The sequence below is a fragment of the Physeter macrocephalus genome, chromosome 15 (assembly GCF_002837175.3).
Source record: "Physeter macrocephalus isolate SW-GA chromosome 15, ASM283717v5, whole genome shotgun sequence".
In the NCBI taxonomy this organism is placed as follows: Eukaryota; Metazoa; Chordata; class Mammalia; order Artiodactyla; family Physeteridae; genus Physeter; species Physeter macrocephalus.
The window spans coordinates 49,448,120-49,465,353 of NC_041228.1; positions in this window are offsets into that span (position 1 = coordinate 49,448,120).

A 17,234-nucleotide genomic window follows, 5' to 3' on the forward strand; every position below is an offset into this window, starting at 1 on the left:
CTTACAACCTGAACATAAAGTAAGGCTAAGAAAAAAGGATAGTTAAAAAAATTAATGGCTAATGGCTTTACAGCAAAACTTTATGCAATGCAGACTGTATTTTGACAAGATGATGAAGATTATGTGTGTGAAGGCCAAGAAAGCAAGGGGAGAGGACAAGAATTAGCCCTGTAGCTTTACTTCAGTGCTTCCATTCTAGACAATGCTGGTATTATAAAGAGTCGCTTCTACTGAGCATGGAGCAAGAACTATATACATAAGCTCATTTATACAATGTTTGCCTGTGGGAGGGTTTAATCTTTTTAGGGCCTGATGCCAAGAAAAAAAAAAGACTGGAAATTGTATTTTGCTGAAGATTGAAATGAGTAACTATGTCATTTGGGGACATATGTAAATCATTAAGGAATTCCATCAACCTGCATTGAAAATTGATTTTTTTTTTCCTCTAAAATGAGAAAGAAACTAAAGAAGCAACTTTTGCCTCTTTACTCATTTGTCACAATATCCTGATTCATCAGAAGACTATAAATATATAAGGGCTAAAAAATAACCATAGCATTAAGAAGGGAAAGACTCTATCATTATGCTTGAATTCTGGAAATGTCATAGATAAGTGTTGAGTCATATTTTCCTCAATATGAGATGAGATTTATGTGATAAGAAAAGGCATATATGGCTTCTCTGTTTATTAGAACATTTAAATTTTCAGGTTGTGAGACTACAAGAGATAAGAAAATATTAATTACAACATAATCACAAACATTGGGATTCTATTTGCCTATTTTATGCCAGGCACTTGGTATGGTTGCTGACTTCTCTTCCACTTGGGGTTTGGGGAGAAAATGTCAATCCTAATGGAATAGTGAAAGGGAGAGTGACTAATTGGTCTAGAACATAAGAATAGTGATTCAAAAACAATGTGAATAATAAATAAAACAATATATTGTACAAGTTCAGTATCAATAGAGATATACAACATATCAAATATTTTTCAACATTCTGTCACTGATAGCATGGAAAGTTCAGACCTAGGGTTTCCTAAATTGAAATGAAAACACATTCACAATGACAAAAAATAATTCACCTTCTGTTTCATTATTTCTCATTACTTTACTATAAACATAAATGTAAACAAGGTAATGTTTCGTACATAAATTAACTATATTATAATTTTAGCCAAATATTATTTTTCTATATATTATTAACTGTACTGAATGAAGTATTAAACAGCCAATCAGTCTGTGTTCTCTATAAAGCAGTTAAGCCACCTCATATCTGTGGAAGAGGTTGTGAATTTAACTACTGACCTGTTTCAGAGCAAAGTGTCTTCTGACATGGCATCAGAACAGGTGAATACAGATGCTCTTTACAACGCAAAGGTAACGTGCATCAATTAGAGAACATTATATGATACTAGCAAAGACAACTTCTGTTATAAATCAGAGGGCAAGACTTTTCTGAATCAGATGTAATAAATTACTAAGTAATAATTTACAAAAAAATAATTACTGAGTAATAAAGGATAGAGACTGATTTATTGAAACAAGCAAATGTTACTTTTACTATTTAGATTGTTTGTAATCTTTTTCTATTGACATATAATTTGTTTGTTTCATATACTAGATACTTGTTTTTATTCACTTTCTGTGGGCGATTTAAAAAACACAACATGGTGGATGAGAACATTGCCCAACTTCACTGGTATTTCCAATACATGGATGATGTGTATATATGGGATCCTAGGGAAACTAATATAATACTTTCCACTTCTACATATTATGCTGTTATCTCTAGTATGCTACAAATACACACCCACACTTTGTGGATCTTATAGTAGAATAAGCAATGTGGGCATATTGACTAAATTCAGTGTGCTACCTGAAAAGGAATGGATGTTATAATCAAATAGACTGAGTTAACACAAAAGTCATTAAAATAATCTTTTTCCTTTTAAGTTTTGGAATTATTTCCAAAAACTAATAAAGGCAGTGGTTTACTGATAGTATTGAGTCTGTGAGACTGTAACATATACTGAATCAACCTCATGGCTGGTGGTGAAATCTTTTTCAGCAAACACAGCAGAGAGTTCATTGAATTTTTGGTTCTCTCAAGAACACCTTCCAAAATATCAGATGTCAAACAGGACATGCCGTCTAAACCAAAAACGTTAAATTCAGATAAGCCATTATAAATAGTCATGAGTACAATCTTATGATATCACAAAGGTTTCATGTCAATAATACTAGAAAATCTAACCATTTCATTGCATCTCATGCACCTTTCTGATTGATTTATTGTGATCACAGTTTATAACTGCCAGAGCATATGTATCTATTTTATATAGTCTATGTTGCCTAGTAGGGAACCATAGCTACATCAGAGAAGTTATATTTAAAAAATTAGAATTTCCTAAATATCAGAAAAACTTCATAATAAAGAATGCAGCAACCAGGCGTAGCACCACATGATAAATATGAATGCTAAATGTTAACTTTATCATATATTATGAAAATTAAAGAAGAGAAAATATGAGTCTTTTGTAAAATATAAAAACATCATATAGCACTCCTTAATACAACTGGAAAATTTACTTTAGCAAGTATAAAAATAGTAGAACAATGCAACTTCAGGCTCTTCACACTAGTGATGAGTATGTGATATATCGATGTATATAATTAGACAGTGGTCATTAGCTGTTACCCTGCATAAACACATCTGATACTCATGCACTGCCTTCTAGGCTAAAAATGTCAAAGTTAGATATTCAGTAACCTCAGTTGGAAAGATCTATATAATGTTAGAATCTCCTGAGAAAAGCCATGTCCCTAGGATAGAAATTTACCTCAATAATCATGTAACACAAAACACTTGGCAGAGTAGCAAAGAAGTTGCCTTGGTGTTTTAGCCTCATCTAATTGTAACCGTTGTCTTTCATGTACTACTCAAATCATTTTTCATTTGCTTACTTTGGTGTAATTTTGAAATGATTCTGATATTTTCCAGGTCAGATTAAAAACATCCAATTGCAAATATCTCTTCCAACATTTTATACATATATCTACTTTGAAATTTAAACCAATAGTATATAAAGCCTAAGAATGAACACTGATTTGACAAATTCACAGTAATTGAGTGAAAAACAGTTGTGATATTGCAAAATTTCTGTCAATTTCCTGGTAGAATACTGAAGTATCAGTCTTCAATTTTTTAACACACCTGTGAGCTTATAACTGGACGTCATGCATTATTTTTTAGAACAATACTAATTCTTTATACTAAGTAAGGGTACAAGATCATAAGTGCTGTAACGCAGCACCTCAGGCACTCATAACTAAAGCTCTTAAGTAAAATGAAGGCATAACCAGTAACTCATGGTTAGTGCATAGTAAGTATAAAAAAATTATGTATGGGAGATAATTCTGAAGATTTATGACGATTCTATGCTTTTTCAATTTAAAGAGCAGCGTGTCTTAAAATGTGTCTTATACTAACATTGGACTGGGAATAACGTTCAAGTTTGCATTCAACGAATCCTTATGTTCAAGAGCATACTGGACAGTGTAGGACAAACACATCATAAACTAGAATGTTTTGCTGATTCACATAACTTTGTCATGTGCTCTGCTATCGAGCTGGATTTATATGCCGTTAAGAAGGAAGAAGAAAATCAATTAAATATAAATATGAAAATTGCATTATGTTAGGCCACTTAGCTTCAAAGCAAGATGTTATTAACTCTTATATCATATAGAAAAACCAGAAGGAGAAAATGGTGAACCATGTAAACATTTCTATAGCACTTGGTCTGTAGCTAGATTGGATCCCAGGAGAAATACTTTTGGACACAGGCCTTTTTATACATGCCTCATATATGATGAAGCTTCAGTGAGATGTGACTGCATGTTAGGATGCTTTTTCCTAGGATAGGATATGGTGCTGCTTGTACTTGCCATCTTTATTTGAATGTATGTTTCTACATTGGCCTGCCTTGCCAAGATATACATGAATAAAGCCTGGTGTGAGCTGTCCATTTGACAAGTTACTAGAACACGTTTCATTTGCTCTTATGTAATGCCAATTTGATCTTGTTCCGACTCTATATACTGACAACCCAGTTGCAAAGGTAAAATATACTCTTCTTGAATGAATGATTCAATCCTTAAATCAATGTCATAGTTTTGCTACCACTAAAATATCACAGAGGCCACATCTTTACTATCTTCTCACAGCTCTTTAGTATATACTATTGCCTGTGTAAAATTAGGTTTTTAGTTCTTTTTGTCACTTCTTTTGTATCTGAAGTGGAATCCATTATTCCTTTATATATTCATGAATGCAAAATTTCACAATTCAGTTACTTTTTTACTTCCAAACAAACATGATTTCCAAACAAGTATGCTCTGTGTACCTTAGTTTTTTCTTCCTTCAGTTCTGAAATTATGTGTTTGTGTTCTGTCACCCCAAAATACAGATGGTTGGGAGGGATATATTATTTTGTGTTGTTCTGTGCAGTCTGTGCCAATATTTGCATTCCTGTCGATTTCTACCTTGCCCCCCACCTTTTTTTTTTACAGATTTGTTTTTCCCTTCCCTTTGTGAAAGCCAGAATTGAACAGAATTGAATATCGTATGTGGTGTCCTGAAAATATGTTTGTCCCTCAGTTTTTTTCCTTCACAAGTTTCATGCAAAGATTTAGTTCCAATAAATTTCACACACATCCCAATCTCTTGCATTGAATTCTAACTTTTCTAGAGCTATTCCCCTGATAAAAGTGAAATGCTGAGTATGAAGTCTGTTGTCTATTGATAAGCCAGCTAAGGAAGTTTGCTTTTGGTGAATGTATCATAAATAATTATACTGGAAAGTAAATACCATAATACAGTGTTTCGTTTAAGGTACATCAGGCATACATGAATGCCTAAAACCTCAATTCTTTGGTCTATTTCCCTTTATGTGTAAATTACATATATATTAAAAAGAGTGAGAGAATAAGAGATTAAGAGGTGTTATAGTGGCCGTTTTTTGCTGTCTTGGTTTTGACTGCATCAGCATTTCTATTGTGGACCTCTATTTTCAGGGGTTTTAGAGACTCACCCATAAAAATTTGCTTCAGGCTTAAAGGTCTTGAAATATTTTTTTTAGATATATAATTTTAAACCAATATATCTTGTTTTTATATTATAGGAGGGAAATAAATGGAGTTTACTAGTTCAATTTTGTGCTAATATAACTTTTAATGAGCTTAATTTTTTAATAAAACAAAATCTAACCAGTCCATAGTCTACTGATGGTTTTTTAAAAGAATCAATAATTGACATAGAGAAAATTGCCTGCTTTGTCAGTGTAGCAACCTATCTTCAATATATTTTAAAACTTGTAACCTATATTAACATTATCTTGATTCTAATAGTGGATCAGTATGATAATGAATGCAATTTATGCCATCCATATGAGCTATCTGGTAATATAGATTTGGAAATATATAGTATATTTAGTAAATATATATGTATATATATATTTACTAGGTAGATTAAGGGAGGTAAGTGCCCATAAATTTAGTTTGTCAAGTAAATACCATATATATTTTAAAAAATTGCACAGACATTTATCTTTCAGAGTCAGAATTAGATGCAAGCAATTGCAAAGAAAAGTTGTCTCTTGGGTAAACAATACACATTTTATAGCTTCTTATGAAAATCATTTTTTTTCTATATTGTAGTTATGGGAAATTAAAAGGATTTAATGCATAAAATTAATGCAGACTTTATTTAAATAGCATTAAACTATGAAGCAGAGAGAAACACTAAGAAATGAAATATTTAGGCCGTTATCTTTTGGTTTAAGACAATACTTTACCTTTATTTTCATTCCCATTGATATTTTCAGTTATGCAGATAGTATTAATTTCTAACTTTAAGTGTCTGGATTGTTCACATTACACTCAACACTATTTCATTAAGTTTTTGATAATATGTAGTCTCCTGTGTGCAAGGAAAGAAAAAAATAACACATTTATTTGCTGAATGAGTTCTAAGGTTTGCAACTTGTTAGTGATTTTTTTGCCCACACAGGATTCTATACATTTATACCATCTTAAATCTGACATATATATATATATTTTTTGTTTGTTTGTTTGTTTCAGATAGCTTCTATTGACAAACACAAAGCTTGTTTGTGTACAAATATAAGGCTAAATAAATGGTGCTAAAGTGTATTATGACTGTCAGATATAATCAGGCAAAATTTTGTGGTGCTTTAATTAATTTTTTCATTGATTTATTGATCAATGCATTGAACAGTGTTTATTATTCACAATTTGTCCTTTATTGGTAAATCAAGGCCTCATAGCACATTGTTAAATATAATGGTTGAGTAGTCTATGTAACAGCTCACCAAGCTACTATCTCTTTAACTCCTTATAATGTTTTGTCAATAAAGGTCAAGGGATCATAATATTAATCTCATCGCTGTAGACCATTAACATGACTGAACTTTTCCACAAAGTACTTATGTTTACAATGCTATAACCCTTTGACTGCTACGGCAACCTTTAACTACACAAATGTCACAAGCTAGAATCATCAGCATGGTTCTTGCCATGGCAATCAAAGAGTTAAGGGCTGTGCAGTGATTTGTTTTATATTTATTAATTTATATTTATTTCATTTTCATTCAAGAAGGGGATTTGGGGTGGGGCAGTTTTTTTCTGCTGTAAGTGTCTTAACCTAGGGAAGGGTTAAATGGCTTTTTATACTATTGCATCTTCTGTACTTACCATCAATTCATTGTGTTGTAATTAAAAAAAAAACAAAACTGTCAATAAATAAGAGAACAGAAAAATGGTTCATAGACATTGTGGTTTACTCAATGATGATATACATACATTTATGGTAATATATAGCAGTAGGCTTTGCTATCTATGTCTTCCTAATTGACATAAAACAAAAGTAAAAACTCTAAAGTAATTTAGGCCAAAATCTCCTGCGTGTGTTTGCCTGAAATAGTAAGTATATTAAAATGGCCACGTCAACTGGAGAATTGTTTAACTGCTACCTAGATGCCTATGACTGTGACCAAGGACAGAAGCAGGAAGTATTACTATATCAAATGTATTTCAGGCAAGTACTCATGAACATAAGATATGTTAAGATTTCATTACCACTTGACAAAAATAAAAATTACATTTTGGATAAGTGAGTATAATTTATTGATTAAAGTCCTAAATGTAATCAAAGGAGTTAATGTTGATATCAAAAGTCTTTGGCAGAATCCTATTTAAGGATTTTTTTCCTCCTTCTTTTTCTTTAAATGATAGGACTATAGTAAAGGGTGGCCATGAATAGAGAACTGACTCACAGAGAGAAAACAAGAGTAAGGATAAACATTTTCATACTTAATATTTTAATAAATTATTTTCTTAGAATATCAAATAGGTACTTGTAACCAAGTACTTGAACAAGTGTTTCCTAGAAAGCAAATCTAATATGTATCAATAGTTCTAAAAGGTCATCTGAATTTTAAGAAGAATTAGGAAAGCATATTGGGAATAAAAGAAAATGTGTTCTCTCATGAAAAAATTAAGGTGCATCTGTGAACGAATAAGTTAATATTATAAATTTTAATACACACAGAAAAGAGGAGCTCTGAAGCAGAGTAACTAAGATAATCACGGAAATTTTATTGTCTGAAGTAATAAACAGACTAGAAGGACAGAGGACTGTTTGTATTAAGTCTTTGAAATCTGCATCTAGGCTGAATCCCTGGAAATTTGGAGATCTTTCTCAAAGAGTTTAAAGAAATACTCAGATAAGAGTTGTACTTTTGGAACATGTCAGCATACAAAAACCTACAAGATTTAGTCAACTAACAATATAGTTTATTTTTATTTGTAGAAGTTTTTAAATAAAAGATAGCCTTTATTTTTATAAGGCTATTAAGGGTGTGTGAACATAAATATCAGGCTGAATCCAAGAATGAATCTCCCTTGTTTTTATTATCAAAGAGAAAAAAAGCTATAACCATTAATCTCACCCAGTAGAATTGTTTTTTTATATCTGAATCATTAATTTATATAATATTAAAATACACTATTATATCACTTATCTTACAATCAAAGACCAAATTAGAATAATATATTGTGGAGAAAAATAAAAATCCAAATAGGGGTATTGAGAACCTAATAACACACCTAGCACACTATAGAAACACAAATATAATTTATTGCAGTAAGCAGTGTTTGCATACTTTAAACCTTTTATAAAGAGTATTGAATGGGCATAACTTCAACCCAGTTTGATACACCATCATTTCTTCAATTTAGTTACCACATGGTGTATCATTAGCTCTCCCTTCCTACTTCTTCCTCCTTCTCCTCCCCTCTCCCCCCCACTCCCCTTGTCTGCCTCTCCCCCTTAATTGCTCTATTCCTTGAAAGAAAAATTTATAAAGTCACTCCTTTCATATCTTCCTAACTCAGTTTTTTACTTCTTATTATTTATTTGCACTTCTCACCATGCACTTGACGTAAAATTTCTTCATTGTAAATGATATATTTATTACTTACTCCACTCTTCCTAATTCTCTATCTTACTTGGCTTCTTAGCAGTATTTAATACTGATAGTTGCTCTGCTATTCATACTTTTCTTAGACAGCTCCTTGAGGGTAGGACCTATTTATTTCTCACCTGTCTTCCATACCCAGAGCTTGATACAGTACCAAGTTCATAGTAGGCCCTCAGTTAAATGTTTGCTTCTAGACATCAGAGTTTAGAGATTTTTCCCCCCACCATATCTTACTTTTTAAACTGGTTCTTTTGAGCTTATATAATTTCCCCTATATGTTCTTTTTATTTTCGTGCAGGGTAAAACTTAATGGAACTGACAAAGTCGGTAGAAAGATAGAAATATCCTTCATCATCTATATATGCATCCACCATCCATTCATTTGTTCATTCAACGATATTGAGATCTGACTACATCTCAGGTATTGTAGGTGTCAGGGATGAATCAGTGACTAAAACATCTTTCAGGACAATGAGCAACAAACAGTATGTCAGATCATAGGTTTGATGAAGGAAATCAGGGTACAGGGATAAGATGGGGATGTTTGGAACAGTAGGGTATTTCTAATCAGGTGCCATCTGAGTGGAGGCAAGAAAAATTGAGGGAGTGGGCCATGTGCACATCTGAAGGAAGAGCCAGTGCAAAGGCCTAGAGGAGGGACAATCATGGTGTGTTGCAAGGAACAGCAAGGGGGCCATTACAGCTACAGTGGAAAGAGAAAGGAGTAGAGGGGTGGATGTGTCCATGGAGGCAGCATTTGGGTCAGGTCTTATGGAGCCTTAGGGGTACTGAAAGGAGCGAAACTTTGTGATGAGATGGGAAGCTGCTGGAGGATTGTAAGCAAAGGAGTGTAATGGGGCAAGGGTGGAAGCAGGTAGACCAATTAGAAAGGAAGCCACTGCAGTCAATAATAGGCAAAGAAGATGGTGACTTGGGCCAGGATGGAAGCAATGAAGATGGCAAAAAGTGGTTGCCTTAGGGATGGACTCTGCAGGTGGAACCGTGGTGGAACAGCTGAGAGGTGAGAGGGAAAGAGGGAACCAGGAAGAATGGAGTTGCTGTTTCCTGCAAATGGAACTGGTCTGGGGGGATTAGGATCCCATTTTGGACATCTTTCTGTACTTTTAGTAATTATCTCATTCATGATGTGGGTGATGACTAGATGGGTATAGACATATGCAAAAATTATTGATCTGCACACTTAATATGTATGCATTTTACTCTATGTAAGTTTTATCTCAAGGAAAAAATGCTGTTAAAAACTAAAAACAAAACCCCCAAAATGAAGTAATTAACTATACTAATAGTTACTAATGGGTCCACAAAAAAAAAGAGGACTGAGAAATGAGCATTGGATTCAGCCCCTATATGTTCTTAACCTCTTTTATTCTACACTCTCTCATGGACCCTTATCCATAAGTATGGCTTTGGCTTTGTGGATGGGATATCTCATGAACTTTAGACTCACAATTTCCAGCCACTTGCTGGACAAATTAATCTGGATTTTTCTTTAGATTCCCAGATTCAATCTACTAAATATAAAACCCATCACTATCATTTTTCTCCCATCAAAGTAAACATATTCATCCCAAATTATCTAATTTATTAATGGCACTAAATTTTCTTGATTACATATCCAAGAAAGCACCAGGTGTTCTTGGACTTCTCCTTCTCCCTTTGCTTCACATGTCCCCGTTAGACATTTGCCAAGTCTATGAGTTCTACTTCTGCAGAATTACTGGCATCTGATTTTTCCTTGACATTCTTGTCCTATTTAGGGTTCATTTGTTCTTCCTTTCTCAGTCTCCTTTCCTAACGCAACCTCTCTCAGACTATCTATGACAGAAAGATCTTCTCAAATTAGAGTTTGAATTGTATCATTTCTCTAGAAAGACAAAGATTTTACATGAAGACCTGTCAAAATCTGTTTTTAACTTGATTTTCAAGCTTTTCACCAGTATATAATTTTATAGCTGAAACCATCCAAATACTTGCCATCCCTTACCCATAGTTTGGCTCATGCTGTTATCTCCACTTTGAATTCCACCTTTCCCTTCTTTATCTTTCCTGACTTCACTGAAGAGATAAAACTCCACAACTTTGAAACCTTGTACTATCTTTTGCATCTTGTTTTGTTTCGAATGGTCCTATTGATATTGTTAATATTGTTCCCCTTTCTTTTCAGAGGTCTCTCAATTCAATAAGTTGAGTGGTCATATTCTTATACAACTTTTTAAACAAGGCCTATAATTTTATGTGAATTTGTTTTTATTATTTCTTGTCATTATCTAAGCTCCTTAGGATTGCAGCATCTAATGCTGCAGCATCTAATGCGGTGCCTTGAATGAACTCCAGAAATGTTTGTTGCACTAAATTAAATTGTATTTTTTAATGCAATTGGCATTAGAGAAGCTTTATTACACTTTGTTATATATTCTCGAACACACTTTCTGAGTCTTATGAATAAAGATATTTAAAAACCTTTGTTTACAAGATACAATATTTTAAGCAGCTGACCTTGATTCTTTCCAAGATCTTACTTTTTTCAAAGCTCTTTAAATATTTCTCATTAAATAATAAAGAAAACCTCAAGTTTAAGCTAATATTTTTTAATATTCATCCTTTACTTCTAATAATCACCTTTTGAACCAGAGAGAATTCTTTACCAACAGTAGCTGAGTGAAGTGGGAAGACCTGTGTTTTGGAGGCACCAGTGTATAGCAGTTATCTGATTTAAAATATTCAAAAAATCAAATTCCACTTTCTCAAATGTGTGCATAACATGAAAGAAATAGTTATTTGCTTTTTTACTATGAATTGGTAGGGAAGATTACCTTACAAATGAGAAATCATGAAAAAAACTTTCAAACAAGAGTCATTTTGCCTATCCAGAGGGAAATGCAGTCCAAATTCTTGTTAGTTTTGGGGGCTAGTATTGGGTCAATATGACAGGATGTCAAGATAGTGTTCAATCTGTGAGGTAAATAAGAGATTGGTGACACAGATTCAAAAGGGAAAGAGCCCAGTCAAGGAGAGAAAAGAGGACACATAAATAGTTCAAGGGCAGGGAAAGACACAGTTTTTAAAAAATTATTTGTTGCTTAGAACAATTATCAGTGGGCCTTTACATTTTCAATAGCTTTCACCTTGAACTCTTTAAAGATTTTACCTGGCTTGTGATGTGTGTCTCAAAGCTACCTCGACACTTTCAGGTTAAATGATGGCATATACTTTCACTCCCTCCAAAGCCCTACTAAAACGGTAGAAAATGCTTTTCTTCTCTTTTCAAAGACTTAAAGGGAGTACAAGAGAGAAAACAATAGCAACATTTGGGAAGCTGGAAGCAAGTGGGCATCTGGTAACTGACCTAACACACCCAAGGCAATCAAATTATAAATTATAAATTTATAAACTGGCAGGAGCAATCAGAGAGCAAACCCAAATGTATCACTAGTATGCTGAAGTCTCAGGGAGTGGAAGCAACAAGCACCTGGAAACAGGGTGAATGGAGTTGACAAAATTAAGAAGGTCTGAAAATCATTCATAGGAACCAGTTAAATGCTCTAAGTCCTGTCCAGGCCTCCCCACTTTCTCTCCCCAGCCCAAAACTCAAGGTTTATTCTGTGGAGAGGGTAAAAATGGTCTCTGAATTGGGGATTGCCAGTGTTCTGTACCAATAACAGGGGATTAAGTGAGCTTCTACATTTTAAAAACTAATGCAGAGACTTCCCAGACTTGCTATGTTTCACCACTGGAATGTCAGCAGACAGTTTTGGGGGAAGTTTTTGTTCTTGTTTTTGTTGTTATTTCCTTTAGGCAAGAAAATGGAACACTCTTCTTTGATGAATCTGACCAATCCAAGAAGACAATAAAATCTGTAACCAGGGTTTTCCCGACAAAAGGAGAGCAATATTATTTTTAGTAAAGCTCATATTTACAAGTCCCAGCCATGCAGTCAGTGTTTCCCATCAGCTTTTCTCCCCGCTTTTTTTTTTTTTTTTTTTTTTTTTTGTGGTATGCGGGCCTCCCTCTGCTGCGGCCTCTCCCGTTGCGGAGCACAGGCTCCGGACGCGCAGGCTCAGCGGCCATGGCTCACGAGCCCAGCCGCTCCGCGGCACGTGGGATCCTCCCAGACCGGGGCGCGAACCCGGTTCCCCTGCATCAGCAGGCGGACGCGCAACCACTGCGCCACCAGGGAAGCCCTCTCCCCGCTTTTAAACAGTATCAGAAAACCAGGGATTTCTAGGTATCTAAAGAAAGGTTGAAACAGAAAGCTAGTGACCAAAACAAACAAACAAAATTAATAATAAAGAAGGAAACAGATTATCAGGGAGAAAAAAAACCTTAATAAAACATATTTTTTATCAGAAGAAAAAATTGTTTTAATCTTTTGTTTGAGAATTAAAAACTCAATAGATTGGAAGACAAAGTTAAGTCTTTTCAAGAATACAACAAAATGAGAAAGATATGAAAAAATTATTGGGGCAAAATATTAGAAAATTAGAGAACAGAGCCACAAGTCCAGAAACCACAATATTCATAAAATTGTAATTCCAGGAAAAAAACAAAAGGGAGAGAGAGAGAGGAAAACAACAAAGGAGAGAAATGATAATCATAAAATTCGGTAAAATTACCAAGAATTTAGAGACATGAGTTTTCAGATTGAATGTGCCTAGAGATGTCCTGTATAATGGATAAAAATAGACATATAAAAAGGTGTATCACTGTGAAAATTTAGAGCACAGGGGACAAAGAAAACACTCTACAAGCTTTCAGAGACAAGGTGGAAAATGACAAAGCACAAAGAATTAAAATAGCCTCAGATTTTTCTAAAGTAACACAGAAAACTTGAAGATCATAGAGTAATGTCTTCAAAATTCAGCATAAAAATTTTCAATACAGAATTCTATGTATAAGCAAATATTAATTAAATGTTGAGTAAAATAGAGATAGGCAAAGTCTCAAAAAAATTTCTTCCCATGTTCCATTTCTCAGCTAGAAGATATGCTCCACTAAATTATGAGAAATTCAAGAAAGAAACACTGAATTCAGAAAAACAGGAGTTCCAAGTAAAGGAAGAAAGAAGTAAAGGGATTATCCAAAACAATGGTGATGGGCATTTTCAAGATTACAAAGGTGCACCAGGAATAAAAGACAAGCAGTTCAGAATAGAGCGGCAAGACCAAGAGACTAGCACGTTAAAGACTTTCATCCTCATGAATTTTGTTGCTGTGCCAGGCTTTTTAACCTATGAAGCTAAAGTGGGATGTGCTCCATCAAAACAAGAAAATAAATGAAGAATACCTACATGTAATATCTGAGGAACAGAGATTCTATTTCTTGAGAAAGTCAAAGAAATTTCCTACAATAACAGCAAAGATAAATCCTAGGATAACAGGCCTAAAGAGCAGCTGATCCAAACTGAAAGAGAATGGATGACTCTAGTAGGTATATACATTGGGTAGGAGTATAACTACATGCACACACACACACACACACACATACACACACACACACACATATATATATGTAGTTATATTCACATGAAAGCACAAAATGAAACAAATAGATTGTTTGATGTGATTGACCTTGTGGAAAATTGTACCTAGAGGTTTTTGGAAGGTGTAAGGAGAATTAGCAATAGATAAAATAAAGATGAAACAAGTGTAAAAGCAGGCAATTAATTTAAGAAATATTTTTTAATTATTAAAAAGGTCCCATTCAGTGTTCAGTTCTGAATAGTTATAGGCATAATAATGTAAAAATTGATTTTTTAACCAAAAATTGTAATAAAATATATTTAGAGGATAGGGAAAGGGAAGCAGAGATGACATAGGAAGACAACTTAATCTTTAACATAGCAGAAAATCAAGAGATAATGTCTAAAATTGATTGATTTAAAGATAAAAGTATATGTATATTACTTAGAAATACTGATGTATTCAATTCCAGGAATAAAAACAATCACCCCAAAAATACCAAAAGAGGTTCTGGGGAGGACTATGAGAATGGGGGATAGGGCTTGAAATGGTTATATTTTGTTATAGTATTATTTTAGCATTTTATGATATTTTAAATGATACAACTATATTAATTTGATATAGAAAGTTTACATTAAAGCACAAAAAGAAAATCTATGGTCAACTTGTTCACAATTTTCTTCGACATAGGGATTCTCTGACCATAACTCCACATGCTTTGCCTCTGTCACTGGACATTAATCATATCCATTAAAGACCACTGTTTTTCTTTTCATCCACTACCTAACATATCCCACCTTTGTCTTTGATCCCCGTTACATTCTCCACACTTCTTTTTCAGCCTTTGTAGTCCCTTACTTGGCAGAGAGAAAGGGGAGTCATGAAAATCTTGGCAACTGATTTTCAAGGACACTTGACCCTTGCCTTAGGGAGATACTTGGTCAAACGTTTTTGGATGATGACAACTTAGTAAAGATATGTCATTCAGTTTTTTTTAAGTTGGAGAAATGTTCTTCAAAGGAAAGGTCACTGGGGAAAACAATAGTCGGTAATATTAAATTGGAACAGGATGTCAACCAACTTTAGGTCATCTGCCCTACCAGAAAGTGAGAACCCTCAAGAAATAGGTATGATTTAAGATCTGACAGAGAAATCTTTGTGTATTACAGAAATACTTGTAATATTAATGCTATATGCCAATTTAGTGGTGTTACAGTGAAATTATAAATTATTTTTCTGAAAAAAATGATTATCGATTCATATCTGTTCTTTTGATATTAACTGAATCTCTGTTACATTTTAAATATTAGCTAGGGCAAGGGATAGGATGTGCAAACTGAAGTAGTGGAGTCAAATTTGCTTAAATTATTATACCTCATTGTAATTAATATATTACATTATATAAGATGCATAACACAATGTAACATAACATTAAAAAATGATATATAATGTGAGAAATAGTATATTATAATATCAAAGGTACAATCAGATCATGAGAGAATCCGGATGCTAACTCTATTTGGGATTTTCAGGGGATTTTATAAAGAAGGTAATGCATTTTTTTTTAAAGTGTAAGGTTAACTGGTAAACAGCAGTTAAGTAACATTTTAGGCCAAAGGTACAGCTTATAAAAGGACATATAAGTGAGACAGAGGACAGAATAATTTAAGAAAATGAGTTATTTTTCAATCAAAGCCCAATGTATAGGAAGGAGAGCTGTGATTGACAAGTTCAAAGATATTGGCAAGGGCTAGATCATGAAGGGATTTGATTCCTCTAAATTTTTTTTGCCCAGCCCACCTGGTCATTCTGAAACTACTCTTTACCATTTTAAGGCTTTTTTTTTTTTTTTTTTTTTTGATAAAGTGAGGTGGAGTTTTTTTGTTTTTTTTTAAATTCTATTTTTTTAAACTGAAACAATAAAGTCAGCCATTTCTTCCACTTCCCCCAGCCCCTCATCTTTTGCAACCACCAGTCTGTCCTCTATATCTATAAGCTTGTTTCTTATGTTTCATTTTTTGTTTTTGTTTTAGATTCCATGTAATATAAGAGAGATCACAGGATAATTATCTTTCTCTGCCTAATTTCACTTAGCATAATGCTCTCAAGGTCCATCCATTTTGTCCCAAATGGCAAGAGTTTATTCTTTTTCATGGCTGATTATCATTTATTTATCCATTTTTCAACAATAGACACCTGGGTTGTATCTATATCTTGTAAATACTGCTGCAATGAACATGAAAATGCATATATCATTTAAAATTAGTGTCTTCATTTTCTTCAGATAAACACTCAGAAGTGGAATTGCTGGGTCATACAGTTGTTCTATTTTTAATTTGTTGAGGAAGCTTCATACTGTTTTCCATGGTATTTGCACCAATTTACATTCCAACCAACAGTGCACGAGAGGGCTCTCTTTCCTCCATATCCTTGCCAGCACTTGTGATTGCTTGTCTCCTTGATAAAACTATTCTAACAGGTGTGAGGTGATATCTCACTGTGATTTTGATTTGCATTTCCCTGATATTAATGATGTTAAGCATTGTTCCATATGTCTGTTGGACATTCTTATGTCTTCTTTGGAAAAACATCTATTCAGATCTGCCATTTTTTTTTTTTTTTTTTTTTTGCTGTACGTGGGCCTCTCACTGTTGCGTCCTCTCCCGTTGTGGAGCACAGGCTCCGGACGCACAGGCTCAGCGGCCATGGCTCAGGGGCCCAGCTGCTCCGCGGCATGTGGGATCTTCCCAGACCAGGGCACGAACCCGTGTCCCCTGCATCAGCAGGCAGGCTCTCAACCACTGCACCACCAGGGAAGCCCTACCATTTTTTTAATTGGACTTTTTTCTTTTTTTGCTATTGAGTCATTTGAATTCTTTGTATATTTTGGATATTAGCCTGATATCAAATATATCATTTGCAATCACTTTCTCTCATTCAATAGATAGTCTTTTCATCTTTTTGATGGTTTCCTTTCCTGTGCAGAAGCCTTTTAATTTGATATAGTCCCATTTGTTTATTTTTGCTTTCGTTGTTTGTTCTTTTGGTATTGAATTCCAAAATTCATCACCGAGACCTATGTCAAGAAGTTGACCACCTCTGCTTTCTTCTAGAAAGTTTATGGTTGCAGATTTTACATTCAAGTTTTTATTCATTTTGAGGTAATTTTTGTGTACAGTGTAAGAGAGTGG